Below are 23,104 nucleotides of genomic sequence, written 5' to 3' on the forward strand. Positions count from 1 at the left end.
CAAAGAAATGCTTCTTTAAATATTAGGTACCGTAAAACGGGGTATCATTGATCATCGGGGGTTACTTTGATCAGTCCAGGAAAGTTGACAGAAGTTGTTTATTTCACTTATTACTCTATTCTATTTGATCAATGTTACCCCGTTTTACGGTATCAATTGCGGGAAAGAAATGGATTATCTACGCATTACGTCGCCACAAGGAATTGACTTTAAGAACTCATGAAGCCGCTTTATCTGCAAGCTTGACATTCGACATACAGTTTGCAGAACAGCAGTGCGCGGAGCGAATGGTTAGCAATCACTTCACTTTTCAAAATTTTCCGGTCCAAACAAACGATAGGATTACAAAGTTTTGTGCGGTAAAAGGGCAGTAAAATGGATTTTCTGCAAAAAAAGAACGCTAAAAAATCGTGAATCGCAGGGGTGATAAACAAATTTGAACATCAGAAAACCTCTCTTGATTTACCTTGATATATACTAGTCTACAATTGTTTTGACGCACACAGCCAACCAGCCAGTTGTATTGTCGGATCCAATAAGCATCCTCAATGGCAACGAAACAGGATATAGGCTCCATCCAAAGTACGGTAAAGCTATTGGTACTAAAGGAAATCCGAATTGCTATGAAATCCAGCAGATGACAAGTCCAACACAACAGTCGTGTTTACTTTCATTCGCCGTAAATCTATCTTAAAGAAGAATTCATAAGGAAATCGTATAGCAATTTCCTGACGAATGGGGAGACAGTCCGAAAATAGATGCATAAATACGCATAGTTTTATTTTTTGCATACCGTCTGCTGGGGTGAGACTGTGCTAAAAAATTGCAGGACAATTGCAGGTCCAGTTGCTACGATCCTATTGACTCTAACAGCCTCTCCCAGTCGAGATTCGAACATACGACGACTGGCTTATTAGGCCAGCGTCATACCTCGGAGCCAACTGAGAGGCACTGGGAGCTCTACAACAACAAATAATGAGTACCGTCATCCGGGGATACTTGCAACACTTTTGAACTTTGACTTGGTAGAACTTTCGAAGTATACCGTTTAGGTCTAAGTGTAAGTAGCCAAAATTTGTATATTCGTCAGTACTTTTGATTTATGATTAAGAGAAAAATTATCAACTAAATGAGCCTGTAGAATGAACTAAAAATGGGGGTATTACAAGAGATACTGGAGGCATGTTTTGTTTTCCAATTTTGTCTATCGCTTTTTTAAAGATATTTGGTGAATATGCAGCTTGTCGGCGAACTTCAAATTGCCGTTTTAAGGCACGTGGAATTTCTCACAATTTTCATTTTTCTGAAGATGGCAGTAGACAAGATAACACCGTACAGATGCAAACATACTGTTTACATACTGTCTATTACTATAATTATCTATTTTACAAGTGCTGCAAGCCACGCCATAGTGGTTGTAACAATACGAATTCATCGTTAGTTCCCCAAGTTTAAAATATAAATAATGCTCAAAGTTGCTATTTGTTAGCTTATATGATGCACTAAATGTGTACAAGAAATTACTTTCCAATCGTATAAAAACAAGCAAATCAATGATATAATGGATTAAACTTAACTAAACAATGGGTAAACATCCTTTCTTTAAAACGCCATTGACTACAAATGGTTATGTTAACAAACAAATGCGTTATAGAGCTGTCAAAAGCGCGATGCGCAAAAGTGTTGCAAGTAACCACGGTGTTGCAAGTATCCCCGGATGACGGTACGTTAATAATGAGTTAACCTTAATGTGCGAGCATAAGATTATGGTATTTAATTTGAATGAAATAAATATGCCAAAAGCTTACTAATAGGTTATATTTTATGGTCTGAAAGTATGAAAAAGATCGGTCTATTAGGTAATTTTCTACAGAGTTTCTTCCGGGGTGCAATTTGATATAGAACACTCTTTATCATCAATAGTGAACAGATCCTGCAAAAGGGTCGTGAATACAGAGTTCCCACGCACCATTTGTTTGTTGACTTCAAAGCCGCATATGATACCATCGACCGGAAAGAGCTATGAAAAATCATGGACAGAAACAGCTTCCCCAGGAAGCTCATCAAATTGGTTAAATCTACGATGGATGGTACACAATGCTGTATTCGGATTTTGGATGGATTGTCAAGTCACCCGAAACACAAGGTACAAAGTGTTATGAACCGAGCGGATATCAACACGCAGGGCACAGAGAACAGATTAACAAGCTCGAAGGAAGTACAGGGGAACTTCGATATAACGTACATTTTAACCCTCTAGTGCCTAAATTTTTGATTTGCTTGAAAATTTTTTAAAATGCTCATTTCGTGGCCAGAATAATGGAAAAAATATTCTCTAATTACTAAGTTCAGGAATAGTTTGATTATTTATAAAAATTCGTAACCCGCCAATTGGCGGGGTTGGGCACCTGGGCGCAAAAAAGTTGCAAAATCAAATTTTTCGATTTAATTTGGGACATCCATTTCAGAACATCTATAATAGTGCTAGTATTTATGGAACTAGTTATAATGAGCTTCAACTGAAATTTTGGCCATATGGCCGATTCCAGGTCCCGAACAAGTTCCTTCGAAATCCGTTCAGTGCTTGAATCAGAAAAGAAACGCTTCCCGGGCCCGGAACCGGTCATACGGCCTCTGAGAGACATAAGACGATCGCCAATCGCTATTTTGTCGAGTGCTGATGTTTTTTGAAATGCGTCACGACATACTTTACCGATGGTGAAATGTCCCTTTATGGGAACCGGTGCCGGATTTATAATGTCCCCCCGGATTCGGATGACGCGCACCATGGCTCATAACTGCGGCAAAGTAACTAATATGTCCGCAGTCGATGATATGTTTACAAAAATCAACAGATTTCAAACAAATTTTAAATATTTGGCAACTTTATCTAAAAAAGCCATGTCACTGTCCCCCAAGGAACTCCGGAATAACTCCGGGACCATATGACATATGGCTATTATCTATAGATTTTATGAAAATAGAAAATATTTTCGGAAAAATTCCCAAATTTGGTGAAAAAATATTGAAAGATAAAAAAGTTACGGCCATTTTAGTGAATTTTGCGGTGCTAAAAATGAGGTAGACTTTAGAGGGGTCAATCGAAGCGTCTTGCGGAGGAAAACTAGACTTGACTTCCAGTTTGAATGCATCATTGAATCTCCTTACCCGTAATATTGTCGGCGATGACCAGAGATCCCAAATATAAACTCATCAACCACTTCCAGTTCATCGTTGTCTATAGTCACTGTCCGTGGAAAGATCCGGTAAAATTTTAGAAAGGCGAACAACAACATTAGTAGCTGCTCCCAAGTCAGGATTGCCTACACCATAATATGCTTTGAAACTGTAACCATTGAAAAACCATTAGAGTCTGATAGAACATGAAACTTAAATCCTCATTTATGTGATTTGTTTGATAAATTGGGTTTTTCATTTTTGTTGTACACATTTGTTCACTACAATCTTTTATCGACAGGTAATTCACTCAATTTGTTCATTAACACAAACTTATTAAAAGGAATAGATTAAAATTTGCGGTTAAAATGGTCTATGATAGATCCCATTTTAAATAATTGTCTTGCTTATCAAGATTTTGTCGTTAAGCAGCAAAATTCGCCGGGTTTCATTGAATCTGTTTCTTGGTTATAGGGTTATGGTTTTCAAATACTCCCCAAAAATGTTTTGTGAAATAGCTATAAAGCGCTATATTGCAGTTCGTCAAAAAGGCGCACTGAAAATTAGGTGATAAGTCCTACAAATTTCCCTTCCGTTTTAATGCCACTGCATGTTTGTGTATTTTTCAAGGGATATAAAAGAAGCTAACAAGGCCTATAACAATAATTTTTAGCTTAAACTCAAAAAAATCAATAAATACAACGGAAACAACACGTTGTCAAATGACCAAAAAAAAAGTTGACGTTAATGCCCAACCCCGCCAATTGGCGGGGTCAGTTCCTTGATAAAAATCGACCAGTTCCTAAACTTTTTATCGCAAATTTCCTTTTTAACCATGAAGTACAACTTATCAGCTACTCACCAATAATTTTTTTGTTCATTTATTCCAAGAAATAAGCAATTTACAACAATTTGAATTTCACTCTGCAGAGCAAAATAATTTTTTTCTCAGTTTTCTGGCATTTTTCAAGTTTTGCACGAAATATCTGTTTCAAATTAACGTAATAAAACAAACAATCCACTCGAATAGTTAGATTAGACTATAATGAGAAGATATCAGTGGATACCAACATAAAACGAATAAGCATAGTAGATTTATAACGATTTTCCTGAAGCCCGCCAATTGGCAGGGTTGGGAACTAGAGGGTTAATTTTCAAGTTGTACGTTATATCGAATTGTACGTTATATCGAAGCATACAAAAGCATACATTTAATAAATAATGATAATATAATCCAACTAGAAGGGTGAAGCTACCTTTTTCGTGATTTTTCCTGTACACAGTCCTGTATACTTACTCTTTTCAAAGAAATCATTATATTTCGCAAACGGTAAGAGACAGATAGTTACTTTATTCAGCAAAGTTGTTAATTTTGGTGTGTTCTACAATTTTTCTGATGAAAAAAAGAATTTTTGACGCATTTGAAAAAACAAACGTTTGTATCATGCTAAAAGGTAGATTCACGGTCACACTAATAGTGTAATACGATGCACTATATTCTAATAATAAACTTCTCCAAACACATTATCTTTGAAAAATTACGCATTTCTTACGTAATAGCCAATGATCGCGTTTTTGCAACTCAGCACCACTGTACTGGGAAATACCCTAATTGCAACTCATGAACATTTACCGAGGCACAAATGGCCATTATGAATCTGTGAGATTGACAGGGTATTTAAATGATTGCGAAAGAAACTTTAAATACAGTTTCTGAAGAAATTTGCAACACTTAAAAAAATGTACGTTATATCGAGTTAAATTGTACGTTATACCGAGTGACGTTGTATCGAGGGTACGTTATATCGAAGTTTGCCTGTAATCGGTTTTTTGTGTGTAAAATCTGTCGGTTGCGCCCTCCAGAAATAGTTTGCCAAACGCATAAAAAAATATCCATGTATCTTTATCAATATTTCTTTGTGCTGGAGTTACATAGCAGCGATGGCAGCGACATCAAGATTTAGTTTGCCACTTACTGCTCGAGGGGTGCGCTATTTAAGGATTACTTGTAGATTACATAAAAACCTGTTACACACTTTTTGTCAATTACTTGGTAGTCTGTTCTGTGTGCGCAGGGCACGATCTTCAACAAATCTAGTCAATTTGTCTGCTTTGCTAATGACATGAATATTATCGACAGAACATCTGTGGCGATAGCTGATCAGTACACCAGACTAAAGCGCGAAGCAGAACAGATTGGATTAAAGGTAAATACTTCTAAAACAAAGTGGCTTCCCCTGGGCAGCGGGACCGAGGCCGACCGATGCCGTTTGGGCAGTAGTATAATGATCGACGGCGATGAGTTTGAAGTAGTCGACGAATTTGTCTATCTTGACTCGCTGGTCTCACTGGGAGGCGTATTATCAGGGGAAGTCGTACTTTTTTTTGTTCGTGGATACTATCACTACGACCAGCATTTTGATCTATTGTGATTTTATCCAGGTGTTGTTACGCACTTCGTTGTTATTGCAGTATCGCTATAGAGTGAGCGAACTGCTTATTATCCGTGCTTTTCGGTGTGTTTTTCACCCCTTTTTCCCTCTACGCTTCTTACTACTTTTCAACCAATCTAGCTCTAGAGCCGGGAAGTGCGGAGACTAGTTATAATTTGTCCTTGAACAAGAGGCTTCATTCGCACCTCGAGCAAGTATCATTCTTATAACCAGCCCCGGCTAAAGGCTTCATGGTCGGTAAAGCAGAGTTCAGCACAGAGTGAGGGTGTATTTTGTGTGTATGTATGTGTTCCTTACTACTACTTATTATGCATTACCAATCTCGTTCTTAGAACCAGGAAGTGGAACAAGCTATAATTTGCCCTTGAACAAGAGGCTTCATTCGCACCTCAAGCAAGTACCACTCTTACAACTTGCCCTGGCAAGAGGCTTTCACTGTTAGTTAATGCAGAATGCAGTAGGAAGGATGTGGAGGGGCCTGAGAATAAACCCATGCTAAAGTCACTTGACAGCGAATGGCCTGATTCTACTAAGATTCGAACCCACGACCACTCGCTTGTCAAGACAGACTCGGTAACCTTGCGGCTACAGGGCCCCCCTCGTACTCGTACTCGTAGTCGTACTTAATATGGGCTTCACAAGCAATTGCGGTCGAGCAGACTAAGTTCCCGTACAAAATACACTCTGTACAAGACACTTATTAGACCGGTTGAAGCATAGACAACGCTCGAGGAGGATCCTCGTTTCCAAAGTTTTCGAAAGACGAGTGCCAACAACAATCTTCGGTGGCGTACAGGAGAACGGAGTATGGAGGCGGAGGATGAACCATGAACTCGCACAGCTCTATGGCGAACCCAGTATCCAAAAGGTGGCTAAAGCTGGACGGATTCGATGGACAGGGCATGTTGCAAGAATGCCGGACAACTACCCTGCAAAGATGGTGTTCGCCTCAAAGCCGGTAGTTAGACCAGTGTTTATGATAAACAACTGGTGCAAGCTTGATGCAACGCGAACGACGCAAAAAAATCTTGCAAATCCGGAGTGGTTTGGGTCAAAGTGGGCGAAAGTGTAAAAAATGCCAAAATCAACGGTGTGTAATATTCTAAAAGGTTATAAGCAAAACTTCTGTGCGGAAAGGTGACAAAGAACTTTTAATAAAATCGGAACTAGGGACCGAAAGCTAAGGGGGAAGATATTAAGGTGCGTTAAGTCCAATCCTGGCATCTCCATCCGGGATATGGTTAAAAAGTGCAATGCCAACACAAACCACGCGGAATATCCTCGCTCGAGAAGACAGTGCCAGTAAACATCCGAATCGGCACTTCAAGCAGAATTTGGTAACAAATAAGCGTGCTAGGCGTTTCTAGGAGCAAGTTTTGACGAAATTCAACGGATGTATCTTAATAGACGACGAAACCTACGTGAAAATGGCTTTCAAGCAACTCCCCGGTCAAAAATTTTACATTGCAACTGGGCGTGGCCGTTCCTGTTTGTTGATAAATTCGCAAAGAAGGAATATGTAGCTGTGTACTAAAGACTGAGCCTTTCATCACTTCCTTAACAATGATATTAAATTTATACATGGAAGAATGCTTGAAGAAACAGATTTTGCCATTCATTCGTAAACATAAGAGTAACGTTATTTTCTGGCCTGATTTGGCTAGCTTTTTTTTGTTTGATTATAGTCACTTTAACAGCTTGGGTCATTCGTGACTTCTGCGGGGTTGGGATTTGAACCCGGGTCCTCGGAGGGAGAGGCGTGAATGCTAACCACTACACCGGGATTGACTCCTGATTTAGCTAGCTGTAACTACTCTAACGTGGTGCTAGAGTGGTATGCAGCTAATGATGTCGATTTCGTGCCAAAAGAGATGAAATATCTAGATTATTCGGAGTTTCGACCCATTGAAAATTTTTGGGCAATTGTCAAACAACGACTTGGGCGAAGCGGGGGGACAGTCAACAGTGCTAAAGAAATACGTTCAAAGTGGAGGAAACACGCTGATTCACTCGCATCTTCAACTGTGCAGGATATGATGAGTTCTATTAGGAAATAAGTTAGAGATTTTTTCGAAACCAGAGAAATGCAATTATGTAACACTGTGAAACTTAAAGCTGAATAAAAATACTGCAATCCAGTCATTTATGGGTATATCTGCGACACTCCAGTCACGAGTTATAGATTGTTCTATGCGTCCAAATTTACATTTAGCCAGGCTTTATCGCCGTTAAGCGTAAATGTGAGGCAAGACAAATTTTGACATTGCAGTTTATCGAAATTTATAAGAATAACTATTGCAAATGATACAACGTACCTATTTATTGCGCTTTGGGTAACAACATTTTTGCAAATAAAAATCGATTATTGCAAAACAGGAGAGGCATCGTACTTATTCTTTGACGACTCCTGTGCACAGCACAGACCACTGGGACTGGAGTCTTTTCCAGATTAAATAAGTGAGTAAGGGAGACACCGATTGCAAGGCAAACGCTCGAGCTCAAGTTTTATGATCGGCAAAAGAGTTAATACTATGTATTAAATGTCTGTTGATTGTGGTGGAAAATCCCCTGTTGTATATACGTATACCGTATACCGTTTCCACTCTCTGCACTTCGAAACATGAAGTTTTTCATGTTTCGGTTCTTCATGCGCTGCACTTTAGAAAGTTTTAATTCTTCTTATTTTAAAATTGTGTTGATTTGACTTAATTGCTTGACACAGTTGTGCATTAGAAAAATTTGATTTCTTGTGCATTACCTGCATGTATCAACAAGCTAAATGACAAATTATGATTTGCTCTACCCCTTAATGAAAAATTTCGGTTTTGAGGAAAGGCTGATTCGAAGAAGTTTAATTTATACGCTCTATTCTCATAACTATATAATGCATATCAGTATCTGTAATGCAGTTGCTCCTTCGATATTGTCATTATTATTTTATTCACTTGGTTCTAAACATCAGAGGTAAACCCTCGTTTTGTATTACCCAATTGGGTGGCAATTAGACGAAGACCTTTGCCATTCCATTAACAAATTTATCAGTTCTGCATGACATGGGTTGGACATTTTCAGGCTACAGCCAGAAAACTTTTAAGTAACATTACAATGTTGATCGGGGATTACGTCAAGTATTATTTGGAAAAAGTTGTAAATTATTGTTTCGTCGTTCACGTCGAAGATGTGATTAACCGTGTTTTACCCCTTTAATTTTTCTATTGGTAACAAATAGCAAACCGAATCGAAGGAAGAACAAACATATGCATCACTCAGGTTTTCTGCAACTCCACATGGACTGGAGTGTCAAGAAAAAAGAAAAATGTAAAATAAAATTCTTGACAACTCATTGTATGTAACACTGAACATGAAAATCAATACTCAGCAAAAAAAATATCCGTGGCGAATGGCATTTTGTTAAATATCATACAGCATCAATTGCAATGATATCGATTGAAATAGCTTTTACAATTAAAACAACGTTTATCTTATTATCTTATCTTCTTATCTTATTAATACCATCACAGCCACAATTAAGGATTCCTGGAAATAATTTTAATTACAGTAATGACCCGATTTTGTCACCCCCATGATGAATTTAGGGGTGACAAAAACGGGACAGTGACAAAATCGGGTATTTTTTAAATTTTTATTTTCTTGCAGATAACTTAGAACGAACTACATATATTTCTTTCTGATCACTTTTAGGACATTTCGCACTTCCATCTACCTCTCTGTGGACATTTGTCACCTGTTCACAGCTGTCCCACAGGTATGAAAACACGCGTGTTTTAATTGCGCCGAAATGGTTGATTATACTGGTTAACTATGTTCATAGAAATTTCATAGCATGAAAAGCTCTTTCTTATGGTATGAACCATTCTTTGATTAATCCTCCTAAAAGTAAGATAGAAAATTTATTTTTCAAGCAGTAAGAGATAGAGCAAAACAATGTTCTACAAAATTTTTGAGAAGATTATTATAAAGAACTTTGCCAAAGAAAGTGATCTTCTAGCTATTATAGTTGTGGAGATAAGAAACAACTTTTGTGAAAACTCCACGATAATCAACACAGCTCTTTTCACAGTGTCTTAACACATTTGACATGTTTCAAAATGATTTTCAAACTAAGCTTTTGATAAATCAAAAGCGTGACAAAATCGGGTCAAAAACGTGACAAAATCGGGGGTGACAAAATCGGGGAGTGACAAAATCGGAGAGTGACAAAATCGGGTTACCACTGTATTTCTATTTAGGCTTATACAAATTTGAAAAAAAGTTTATGTCACCCCCCCTTCAAAAATTTTCGAAATGTGAAGGGGCAAAAAAATTAAGTGTTATATCATTATATTGCATTCTTTAGTGATAAGCAGGTTTTTTACAGTTCAGCGAGTTTACAACTCTAAATTATCCAATATGTGCAAAGTTAAAGCAATTATCTCGTTATTCTTGATCAAGTTTTTTCACCAACTAAGCTGTGTGATTCCTGCTGCAAGTGACAGGCCAATATTGTACTTAGCCTAACGTCGTCGTCGTCCGACGTCGAAAATTGAGATGCTTGCAATAAGACTTTTGGCTCTACTTACTTTAAATTTTGTTCCACTTCAATTCATCTTATTTCAAAAGAACCGAATTAGATTGAGTCAAAAATCAATCAAACAATATATTAGTGAAACTCGGTATCGCTTTTGACGGAGATATTCCGAATTGCAGTGAGATTATTTTTGCCCGTCATATATACAAATAGCAATACGATAGATTAAACACTCCGGAATAACAGCTGACATGATAATAACTGCTGCAAAAAAACTGAAGCGTTCCTTCTCTGCGGGGCCTGATGGCATCCCAGCCGTAGTTTTGAATCGCTGTATTGTACCGTTAGTCGTTCCTTTACGCATTATTTTTAACAAATCCTTCGAACAAGCTAAATTCCCGAATATTTGGAAGGAGTCGTTTATGTTCCCAGTGTATAAAACAGGCGACCGCCGGAACGTTAGAAACTATCGCGGAATTACTAATTTGTCTGCCGCGTCAAAATTGTTCGAAATAATTGTTAGCAGTATGATGTTGTCTCGTACAAAAAACTACATATCTTCAGCTCAACACGGCTTCATGCCTGGTCGTTCCGTTTGTACGAATTTAATGGAGTTCACCTCTACCTGTATCTCGCAAATAGAAAATAAGAAGCAAGTGGACGCAATCTACACGGACTTGAAGGCAGCTTTTGATCGGATCGACCATTCAATATTATTGCGTAAACTTTTTCGACTCGGTGCATCCCAACAACTAGTGCGATGGCTCAGCTCGTACTTGCGTGACAGGGTATTGCGCGTGAAGCTTGGCACGTGTATTTCTGCGCAATTTACTAATACCTCGGGTGTTCCGCAAGGTAGTAATATGGGACCACTACTTTTTTCACTGTTTTTCAACGACGTCACGTTGCTATTGGACATCGGATGCAGACTTGTGTACGCTGATGACTTGAAATTATTTCTACCTATTGGAAAAACTGATGATTGTCGCCGCCTGCAAGAATTACTCGATACATTTGTTGATTGGTGTAAACGAAACTGGCTCACACTAAGTGTGGCAAAATGTGAAGTGATAAGTTTTTACCGTATTAAAAGTCCGATTCTATTTAACTATCAGATTGAGGGGTCTGAGCTGCGCAGAGTAGACCACGTTAGCGACCTTGGTGTGCTACTTGATACTAAGCTAACATTCGACCTACACCGTGAATCGATTATTTCGAAGGCAATGCGTCAACTGGGATTCATTTCTAAGATTGGACGAAATTTCAATGATCCGCACTGCCTGAAATCCTTGTATTGTGCTCTGGTTCGGCCACTGCTTGAAAACTGTAGTATTGTATGGTGTCCTCAGCAGTTAACATGGAACCTGCGCATTGAACGAGTACAAAGGAAATTCATACGGCTTGCCCTGCGACATCTACCATGGCGTCATCCCGAGATTCTCCCACCGTATTCTGATCGCTGCCGGCTATTGATCTAGACTCGCTAGATTATCGACGAAAAACGCACCAGGCAGTATTCGTGGCCAAAGTCATCAACGGTGAAATTGATTCCCCCAGACTTTTATCTCTATTGGACTTTCGTGCTTCGCAACGGACTCTACGTTCCACCGGCTTGCTGCAAACTCCATTCCACCGTACCGTCTTTGGATGTAATGAACCCGTCACTGCATGTGTTAGAACATTTTCTAAAGTGGAAGAATTGTTTAATTTCGACGAGCCATCGTATAAATTTGTACAAAGGTTAAGAAGCACCAATGTTTTATAGAAACCATTCATGTAGACTATAGTCAGATGAAGTAATAATAATAAATAAATAAATAAATAATAAATAAATATCAACTATCGGTGCTTTCGGGGCTCTAAATTGATCATTTTATTCCATAGTGTCCAAGTACTTACCCTAATTATGGATGTTAAGGGCGTAAAACTCAAAGATGCAGTTTTTTACCATGCGTTGGATGCATGCAGAAAGGATGTCACTGAACTGTTCGTAACTTGAAATTTTCTGACTATTGGCATGTTATGATTATTATTGGGATCAATGGTGGCCCTACCATAACAGCCCCGGCACCAGCACCATAAAATTCCCGGAGATAAATAAGGATTTCCGAATCTCAACTGGAAGAGACAGTTAGAGTCAATAGGATCGTAGCAATTGGCCTTGCAATTGTCCTGTACTCTAACAGTTGGCTGCGAAGTCTGTCATATGAAAACAAAAGGTCAAGTTTCGATAACGGAAGGTAACATCTAGGCTTTGCTTTACTTTTAAGGTTTTTCTATGCGCAGTGAGTACTCATCCGAACTTTCCGGTAAGTTCATCGTTTGGTTATCAATCTTGCTGAACGATTTGAGAGTGTTGCGAATTTAGCACTGTGTTTTACTAAGCCACCTAGTTAGCCTCGAGGTACGATGCTGGTCTAATAAGCCATTCGTCGTACGTTCGAATCTCGGCTAGACGGTTCTTGCTAGATAGAGTCAGTAAGATCGTTGCACTGGCCCCGTAATGTTCCTTTACTTTAACAGCTGGCTGCGAAGTCTGTCGATAAAGAAGGGTAATGTCTAAAGACGGTAAAAACCCGAAGCTTTGCTTTAGCTTTTATGTGTTTTACTTGCTGGAAAGTATCTTGGAATATGATGAGAAAAAAGGAAAGTAATTTTCTGAGCCAAAATAAGTGGAGAGAGGTACAACGAATTTTTAAACTTTGCTTGGCTGTGAGACGGTATTGTCAAATCTGGCTTTAGTTTTCAGAAGGTCGCATAATCAACCCTTTTGCATGCATTATGAGACCTTTCGAAAACTAATGCCAGAAATAAATAAAAAATAAGTCAAGGTGATCGAACCTTCACTGCCAGAAGGAACTTAAGATGCCAAAGAGTTGGGAGCTTTTCCGATCGTCAAATAGTTGTTATCGAAACGGTTTGCATCCTTAATATACAAAGGAAAACACGTTATTGTTGGAGAACAAGCATCAGCTCAGGAACGGCCTGATATTCAAGACTAAAAGGTTGACCAAAAAACAAGCGGTTTCAAACGTGAATAGTTTCAGAGATTTGTTTTCTTGAAATATGTCGGTAGCACAGCATATGCGTTCCAAGCAAAAAAGTTGTAGTGACCCAAACAGCTATTTTCCACCATGATTATGATTATTCAAATGAACGTCAAGTTATACGTTTGTGGCTTTCTAAGGTGATCCTGTGGCACTCCACTATTATCAAACCGGTTCAACTTAACCAGGATGCTTATTTTATGTGCTTGGGTCGAAAAATTTTGAAGGTTGGTTCGGTTTAAACTAAACTTTAAGTACTGTGCAAAATTCTGGTTTTAAATATTCAATAATATGCAAAAATAAACACTGGTTTCTACTCTTTTGTTTAGCTATTGAAGGTTTGATATTATTTTTTTCTTGCATTTTTCGCTTTTTTATGTATCATTTTCAATGACTTTTAGGACTACTCAGAAAAGTTAATATTTCGGAAAAGTTAATCGACCCATTCCCCAATCGATTAATATTTCCGAGAGTCTACTGTATTATCAAACTGGTTCATCTCTACCAGCATGCTTACTTTATGCGCTTGGGTCGAAAAATTTTGAAGTTTGGTTTGGTTTGAACTGAAATTTAAGTGCATATGTACTGTACCAAATTTTTAATAAGGCCATTACAAATATATTTTAAAGTTTTTGTCCTTCGGATGCAGGGCAACTGCAGTGGGGGGGGGAGGGGGGTCGAAAAAAAACAAAGAGATTTTTTTAATCACGCAAAAAAATTAACATTTTTAGGAATTTTTACTTGAAGTTTAATCGTGAAACCCGAATTTGCTCTTGCTTTTGATACGTACGTTGTTATTTTCCATGGAAAAACCTTCCAATATAGTCAAAATCGAAAAAAAAAAATTTTTTTTGCCGGTCTTCGGAAGCTACATTATTTGTACTTCCATTTTTGCTTCGTGCTAGAAGCACTCCGCAACACTCCGCATATTTTTTTTTTCGAGTTCTTTAGGCTGTAAAACCCACAGATAGTTGATTTTATACAAAAACTTTTCATTCAAGTTTAACCAATTTTTTTTGCAACCCTTTCCCTTTTTAGAGCCAGTTTGCAAGGGCGGGGGACAAAAAATTTAAAATTAATTTGCAATTGCTTAATATAGATAAATAAACGCTGGTTTCTTCGTTTGTTTAGTTATTGAAGGTTTGATGTTATTATTTTTTTCATGGCCACCGCTGCAACAATATTTTGGGACCAGGACATAAACTTTTTTTTTCAAATTTGTATAAGCCTAATTAGAAGCATGCCGAAAATACCATCCAATGTCCTTGCGTTCCCAAAAATAGATACGTGTTAAAATCGAGATCCCACTGTATTAACTAGACAGATATTTACTACGAATAGGCTATTAGCCAGCACATTCCGTACAAACGAATCGATATATCCTTTTCCCTATATGTGACGCATTGCATTAACATAAATAAAGTACAGAAGTTTAGCATTAGCCACGCATTAAGCCATGTTTATTCAGTCAATCGGGGAAAGATATTCTAACTTATTGATAATAAAAACCTCCACCAGACACCCGATTGGTGCCATAGAGGGAAATTGAGCAGCTCGGATTGCAACACGTTTTAAGTAGCTCTATTATGAGCCACCGAGTAAGCGCTATCACGCGCGAAAGTATTTACTACCCTGTGCCTGTTTTCTCAACTTCTCAAGCCCTTCCCGCGCCTTGTGCTTGTGCTGGGCTGGCTGGCAGAGTAGAGCCGAACCGAACCGAGAGCTTTCGAGTGGAATGTTAATAATCTGCTGCCTTCCTGTATGCCGTAGGACTGCTAATCATTGCGCTTCTCGATACGTACAGTAGAGTACGCAAGCAACAGAAGAAAAAAACTTCCATTTATTCATGCTTACAGCTTCAGCTGCTCCCGAACGCTCTGTTGATTGTTCGGCTGGAACTGTGGCTGGCAACCAAGAACGCCACACCGAGAGCGAGCTTTTTGTATTATTTGTAGTTTAGCAGCATTCATTATAAATAAAACTGGTTTCTAGTGACGCAGACTACGGGAGGAAATATACATAGCGCGAGCGGCATCATACTGACGATTAGTTGTTTCTTAGTAAATCGGATTTTCTCGTGCGGTTCCATCTTCTGTACCTACGTGGATTGGATATTCCTTTCGAAAGAATTTATCTGAGTGCTGCCAGCGAAGGACAGGGAGAAATTTATCTTTTCCTTGGCCCGACCGACCGAACTAAACATCTTGTCGTGGATTCGTGTAAAACAGCAGGAGAACAAAGAGAAAAACACGGAAACGGAATACAAAATGTGATACTCTCCAACTTTCCATCGCATTACGAGAGGATCCGCCATCCGTTCTGTTCGGGGGCGCGTTTAGTAGTACGGTTCGAGGTACGTGGCATTTTATTGATTGGGTTACTTTTATTGAAAGTAAATTAATATGTTCTAGTTTCTATTTATAACACTTATGTAATATCATAAAAATCAATACAAACTGAACAATGATTGACGCTAATTTACAGATTCATGGGATATTACAATTTTTGTTAAATAAGTTCGAACACGACGAAAAGTCATTGAGTCAATTCTGGGTTTAGTTTCCAGAAGGTCGCATAATCAACCTTTTTACATGCATTATGCGACCTTTTGCAAACGAAAGTCAGAATTTATACATTTCCATACGTCGACACCTGACTAATGTTCAGTTTACATTTCGGGTGGCTCGGGCGAAATTTACATATAAGAGACGTTATATAAAAGCCTCACAGCATTAGATACCAGAGAAAAATCTTATGATTATGATACTATAAATGCTAGTTAAAGTGGTTGGACCGTTATCTAGTTGCTGTAGGGTCATCTTTCTTTGAAATATTCAGGTACGAAAATAAGATATTTTTATAAAAATTACTATGTAACATATCTTTGCCTCAAGACTAAAAGCTCCTTTGCAACTAATCAAAAAAGGAAAATTATAGTTATATCATGAGCAAACAAATCTCAATCAAATGCAAATTTTAACGAAATATTTACATTAAATTTCAATAAACTAAATCTCTATGATTTGATAATCATCTCTATGCAACCAAAGAAGTTGCACTAAACTGGTTAGTTTTATGTAAATAAGATGCTTTTATATCAAATAGTTATGTATTTCTTAGCAAAAACGGTCGCTCTATAAAAACGATCTGAATTTTATTTCAAATTACAAAACTACAATGTGTTGTGAGTGATTAAAAATAAAAATCTTCATTAATTTAATCTCTGTAAATCTAAGTTGCAGCATATATTTGTCTCCTTTAGATTGGTCAATTCATTGAGAATATGTAATTTTTAACTAAGCAGACTGGGAAAAGAGCAATGATTGGTTTGACAGGATGAAATTTAAAAATGTAGCCTTATAAATTATGCATACGTATATTGCATAACGTGAACTTTTTCAATAGATTATAGTTTAATTTTTTTAAATGAACAATTCCCATCTCTATTGCCTAAAGGGGATTTAAGGTACATACATAACAACGTCACCTTTCTACATCCTTCTGTTTCTCCCGTATCCTTGACATACTGAAACCGCTTGCTCCATCCGCTAAACGCATCTTGGGCATTTGTGGCTGTGCCAAATGGAAATCAACACCCGAATACAGTCGTGAAATTGTATCGCGCGGCTTCGTACTACACGCCATTTCCACTGGTATCAGTACCCTGTCGGCCGTATCCGTACACGGCCATTCTCTTGCTTCTCTCGCTCTCGCGCACCAACACAGGGGTGGAAAATGTGAAAACGTCATTTAATACAAATTTTGTTCGGAAGCATTAGCGTAGTGTTAAATGAGCGTTCTGTTGGTGTAGAGATCGCTCTCTGCAACTTAGCAACTCAGTCGGATTGCCCAAACGATTTTCGTTTCTGTTTTGTTGGACGGAATTTTCTACTACGGTTTTCGGTTCGAACAAATCGGATACGCGGTACTATTTTTTATTCTGCTCGTTTGTTCATCTTTACTTTCGAAAACTCGCCACTCGGAGTTCGTGCTGACGGCGATGAGATTTTTTCTTATATACATGTGCCGTGCGTTGTTTGCATGTATATAAGCCGCGAGTACGAGTCCGGGAGAGTGAGACACGATCGCATCGCGGTGGTTCGTAGGGTGAGAGAGTGTTTCAGGCCAGAAGCAAAAGCGGCAGCAACAGTGGCCAGCTAGCGCACCTTCAAGCATTATATATCGGTATGTAAAACTTTATAGTTAAAGCTAGAAAACAATATAAGAGTAGAAAACAGAAATAACTGTTATCCATTTGCCCGGAAAACGATGAGCGAAATGGAAAGCAATGATCGATGGCACGGCTTTTCGCCGGAAAATGCGGTGCAATTATGAATTATATAAATAAATCCTTTTTCACCCTTTCCCTTTAAATGGGATTTAGATGTTTTACTTAAAGATTCATGTTATCGGTGTAAGGGAAAATTTTTTTTCTCGAAGATTTATTTTCTAACGTTTCAGGTCTATTACAGCTTGCAACGTAGAGTGCTTTTCCAGCTTTTGTTATGTAATTGATTTTCATTTTTCTTTCCGAACATTTTCTTGAAACTTGGCTCCGATTATTCTTTACTCCCCCATTGCCTACTCGCCTGTATGAGTAAGCTCTTCGTCGGCCATAGTGTATCGCAATTCATTGCCCTTATATACCAGAGAGCCATGGTGTCAAGTCATTAAAATGCCTTCATATACTCATAGTAGACATGTTTTTAGTGTACACTGAAAGAGCTGACCATATACAGTTGGCAATGGTTTACAATTTTAGTTAGAAGACTCGGAGAGAAGTTTGGTTCGTCAATGGTGGCAACCCTGTGCGATATGCTTCGAGTTGGGTCTTCTGGGTTCTGTTGGCAGTGCCGCTGCGATTGCTCAGATGTCCGCGCACGGTGGAAGCAGCGCTTCTTCGGGGAATGATTTTTCCTACGTCTACTCACGCGGTAAAAGCGTCTCGATGGAGAACAGCCGTGCGATGCTTTTTTTTATTGTTGCTTCTAAGCAAGTTTGCCAGAACGGGTACATTTTTCCGATTGCTTATGTGTATGGCAATGTTGGTCGTTTTGCAGATAGGTAGGTACGAGTGAGAGTAACGTTCGCGCTGTTCATCGAGGTCGTTTATAAGGGGAGCATATTTCATTCTTGCACTTACTGGTGTCTCTTTTCCATCGCACATTTCCATTCAGCTTATATTCTCGTTTTGGACTGATGCTCCAGCAGATGATCATATTCCGCTTGAGCCTTCAAGTAATGGTTATGATGTGTCCAACTGCGTAAGCAATAATTCAATCGAAAGGATGTTCTTGCTAAACACCGCTTCAATATTTTAGCAATGGAGTTATTTATTGAGAATTTTTTATTCAAAGGTAGTCAAACGCTCTTTTGGGTATTTGTTTACGATAATTTCGAATATGTTTAATACAAACCCTGTTTGAATATTAAGTTTTCTTTTTTACTTTCTTTCTCAAGTCCGTTTTCGACTTTAGACTATGTCTTACTGCAGGATGTCAATCCAAAATCGAGCGTCACGAAATAATGACAGATTTCGAACTCTGCCAGTTGTAGACAGTTTTCAATGCTTTATATTCCAATCGGTTTATAAAAGATGTTGTAATTATATGGTAATTAATCGAGCATTGCTTTTTAATTGATAAATGGTGAAAATCAACTAAAAGTTTCAAGGTCAAATTTTTGCACACATTTACAGTATTTACAGTGCTTCCCCGGCAAGACGACCCGTAAGTCCTAGCTACTGAAATTCGGTTATTTCCATTAACGGTAAAAAGCAACCAAGTACAGTGGTAACCCGATTTTGTCACCCCCGATTTTGTCACGTTTTGGCCCGATTTTGTCACGTTTTTTACCCGATTTTGTCACGCTTTTGATTTATCAAAAGCTTAGTTTGAAAATCATTTTCAACTATGTCAAATGTGTTAAACACTGTGAAAAGAACTGTGATTATCGTGGAGTTTCCACAAAAGTTTTTTCTTATCTCCACAACTATAATAGCTAGAAGGTCACTTTCTTTGGCAAAGTTCTTTATAATAATCTCAAAAATTTTGTAGAACATTATTTTGCTCTATCTCTTACTGCTTGACAAACAAATTTTCTATCTTACTTTTAGGGGGGTTAATCAAAGAATCGTTCATACCATAAGAAAGAGTTTTTTACGCTGTGAAATTTCTGAACATAGTTAACCAGTATAATCAACCATTTCGGCGCAATTAAAAAACGCGTGTTTTCATACCTGTGTGATCTGTGCTGTGAACAGGTGACAAATGTCCACAGAGAGGTAGAAGGATGTGCGAAATGTCCTAAAAGTGATCAGAATGATATATATGTAGTTCGTTCTAAGTTATCTGCAAAAAAATAAAAATTGAAAAAATACTCGATTTTGTCACCCCTAAATTCATCATGGGGTTGACAAAATCGGGTTATCACTGTATTCCCATTTCAACAGGATGGAGTTTATTTATATACCCGTGGACCTAGACTAATACATGTTGACCGCTGCACAATAAGCAAAGCCAAGCTCGCAATCCCAATTATTTAGAAGCCGTAGTATGAAATCTTACTAGGTGCCTTGTTCTTATGTAAAAGAAATGCCTGGAATCGATTGGTGATAGTCCAAACTTGTGCAGACTTAGGGAAGATGTCCATTTTGCCATGTTATACCATTAAAAATCGTGGTAAAAGCCTATTATAGTGCAGTAGAGTTTCGAATTTGGCAACAAATGCGTGTCGCCTATGTTGCCAAAATCGAAACCGTACCAAAATCGAATGTCTTTCGATATGAAAAAATTGAATGTAAATGCTTTAGAAATTGACTAAATAACATTAATCAACGATTGCAACCATTTTATGTTTAAAAAGTTCGCCAAGAGCTATCCGTCCGGTGCAAATAAGTTATTGACACCCTGCGGTAAGACGTAGTCCGACGGCAATAAAAATATTGTTCAAAACCACATAACGTTTTGTCATGAACATACTGAGGGTTTTTTTCGTCATGTTCGATATTAAAGCACATATGTATTTGGAGGTGAAATAAGGCCATTGCAAATCATTTTCAAAGTTTTTGTCAACCCCCCCCCCCCCCCTGTGGACTCTATAATCTGAAAAACTTGAAAAATGTGTGTACAAGTTGAGTTAACGCTTCTAGCACGAAACAAAAATGAAAATTCGAACAATGGAATTTCCGAAAATCGTCCAAAACATTTTTCCTTCGTTTTTGTCTTTTTGACGTAGGACTACATCTTACGGCAAGTTTTGAGATAGGGTGCCATTCCGAAAAATCGAAAAATGCGAGCGTCACGAAAAATGAAAGGTTTTGAGCGCTAATAGCTCAGCGGTTTTCCGATCGATTTTCAATATTCTAACACCAATCGATCGGAAAATCTTCCAAGAATCGACTCAAATGGAGATAAGTATGGATTCTTGATGTTGAACTATTGAAAAATTGAAAAAAATGAACCTATGTTTTACCAGAATTCTCGCTTCGTGATTGGTTGGAAGATTCTATACGATGATCTAAACCTATACTAATTTGATATCTGTGCTTAGGAAGTAAGCCAAAACAAGTGACAAAGCTTCCTCATTTCAACAAGATTTCTTAACACCGTGGTTCAACCTAGACCATTTTGATGTCCTTGCTTGGGAAGTACGCCAGAGAGAGTGACAAAGCCCCCTCGTGCCAACAGATTTCTTACGAACGCGATTAAACCTAGTCCAATTTGATGTCTGTGTTGGGGAAGTGTGCCAGAAAAAATGACACAAGTTCGTTGTCCGAATAGATCGCAAATTCTTTACTGCGAGACGATTAGACGATTTTTGCATAGAAAATAATAACGTATATATTATAAGCAAGAATAGATTCGGTTTTCACGTTTAAACTTTAAATAAAAACGCTTAAACCCAAGTTTTTTTGCTCGATTAAAAAATTTACTTTGGTTTTTTTCGCCCCCCCCCCCCTCCCCCACCCCCCTTCAGTGGCCGAACACCGGAAGGATAAAAACTTTAAAAAATAATTGTGATGGCCTAACTTGTGTCGCCAAAAACGAATACTTTTGTTCGACCAAAATCGAGGCATGCCAAATCGAAATCCCACTGTATAAGAACTTATTTGCAACCCATGAAATGAACTCAAATAGCTTGCCAATGTTGTCAAAACATCAGTATCAAATGCCAACCATTTTATTCTGTGAGAAATGCAAGAACAGTTTATTTTGCCCAATTCATCCCTAACCTAATTATAGCGATGAAACTAACTCGAAGACACGGGAATAAAATCGAATAGCACCAATTTGTTTGAAAAATATCAGGAGAGCTGAAAATCATCAATTTCGTATGACGATGAATTCATAAACGGTCCACATGCCTGATTCTCTTCTAGATCCACAATAACACGTTCACATGCTATTGCGTAAAAACTGCGACTTTTCAACTACTTTGAATCAATAATCGAATCATTCACTAAGACAAGTGACGATATCCATTTTTTACTGGAAAATATTAAAACGGATGGCGGAAGAATAATAATTTATTAACCCAGCACGGATCAAGGATCACTAAATCAGATGTTTTAATAATGGACGGGATCTTCTCATCTGCTCCAGCACATTTCAACTATACGCGGACTTCGAATCCGCAGAAATCAATGCGATTTGTAGAAATCTTTTCCAGATTTCAGCCACTTTAGCTGTTTTTTCCATCACGCTAAAAATTTTTGGAAGCGAATCCAGAAATTGAATTTAGTCAGCGGGTACTTCAGAAATTACAAAATGGAAATGGTTTTTCGCCAAAAAGAAGCTTTCTTGCTACCGCAAGAAGTTATCGAGGAGTTCATGGCGGTAAACACTTCAGCTACCAAAAGCATGGACACTTTTTTGATTATGTCGACAAAACGTACATCACAGGTGCGTTGAAACGCTCTGCTGCCGGCGAACGTTGGAGTAAGCCACGTTTTGCTCCCGACTTCTGGTCAGTGGAGAAAAATACTATTAAAAATATTTCGCGAACTAGAAATCCAATCGGGGGATGCCACAACAAATTCAATTCCTAATTTAAGGAAAAAACATTCTTTAATTTCTATGAAGTGATCAAGGCATTTCAGCAGGAAGAACGATCGACAGCGGCGGAATGTTTGAGAATGCTTCAAGGAGACGAAGTGAACAAGAGAAATAAGAAGACCTTAAGGCCCAGACACAATGCATACGGATTTTACTACGTTGCGGCAATTTGACATTTTTTCCATGGGTTTTCTGTCAAATATCCGCAACGTAATAAAATCCGTATGCATTGTGTTTGGGCCTTTAGAAAGAGATCGTAAACTAAAAAATATAGCTACCAGAGAGAAAAACGATATTTCGTTAGTCGAACACATTCAAGCCATTGCCTAGTTTTACGAAACAAATAAAACATTAAGTATTTCGCTTTGTATGCAATAATAATATGTGTATTATATGAATAGAGTAAGATTTAGTTTAATTTTGAATAAGGCCATTACAAATATTTTATAAAGTTTTTGTCCTTCCGGTGTTGGGCCACTGAAGGGGGGGCGAAAAAAAACAAAGAGATTTTTTTAATCGAGCAAAAAAAATACTGATTTTAGGCATTTTTACTTAAAGTTTAAACGTGAAAACCACATCTATTCTTACTTTTAATATATACGTTATTATTTTCCATGCAAAAATCTACGAAAAAAGTCAAAAACGAACGAAAAATTTTTTGACTTATTTTCGGAAATTCCGTTGTTCGAATTTCCATTTCTGTTTCATGCTAGAAGCATTAACTCAACTCGTACACTCATTTTTCGAGTTTTTCAGGCTGTAGAACCCACAGACAATTGATTTTATGAAAAAAAATTAACTTATATCCCACAAATTATTTTTGTGCCCCACGAGTTTTCAAGC

At 38.0% G+C, this 23,104-nt stretch overlaps 1 protein-coding gene across 3 annotated transcripts in view; it reads left to right on the forward strand.

Moving 5' to 3' along the window:
* Positions 1-23,104, forward strand: part of LOC128740202 (uncharacterized) — a 160,455-nt gene that overhangs the window by 59,610 nt on the left and 77,741 nt on the right. The window contains exon 1 of one of the 3 annotated variants that reach the window (XM_053835734.1): positions 15,252-15,558. The exons of 1 other annotated variant lie outside the window; for it this stretch is intronic. The gene's annotated coding sequence lies outside the window, so the exon portion shown is untranslated. Of the gene's footprint in view, positions 1-15,251; positions 15,559-17,031; positions 17,391-23,104 lie in introns of those variants that run through there. One more of the 3 variants, XM_053835732.1, reaches the window with a different exon arrangement.

Source organism: Sabethes cyaneus, chromosome 3 (assembly GCF_943734655.1).
Source record: "Sabethes cyaneus chromosome 3, idSabCyanKW18_F2, whole genome shotgun sequence".
Taxonomy (NCBI): Eukaryota; Metazoa; Arthropoda; class Insecta; order Diptera; family Culicidae; genus Sabethes; species Sabethes cyaneus.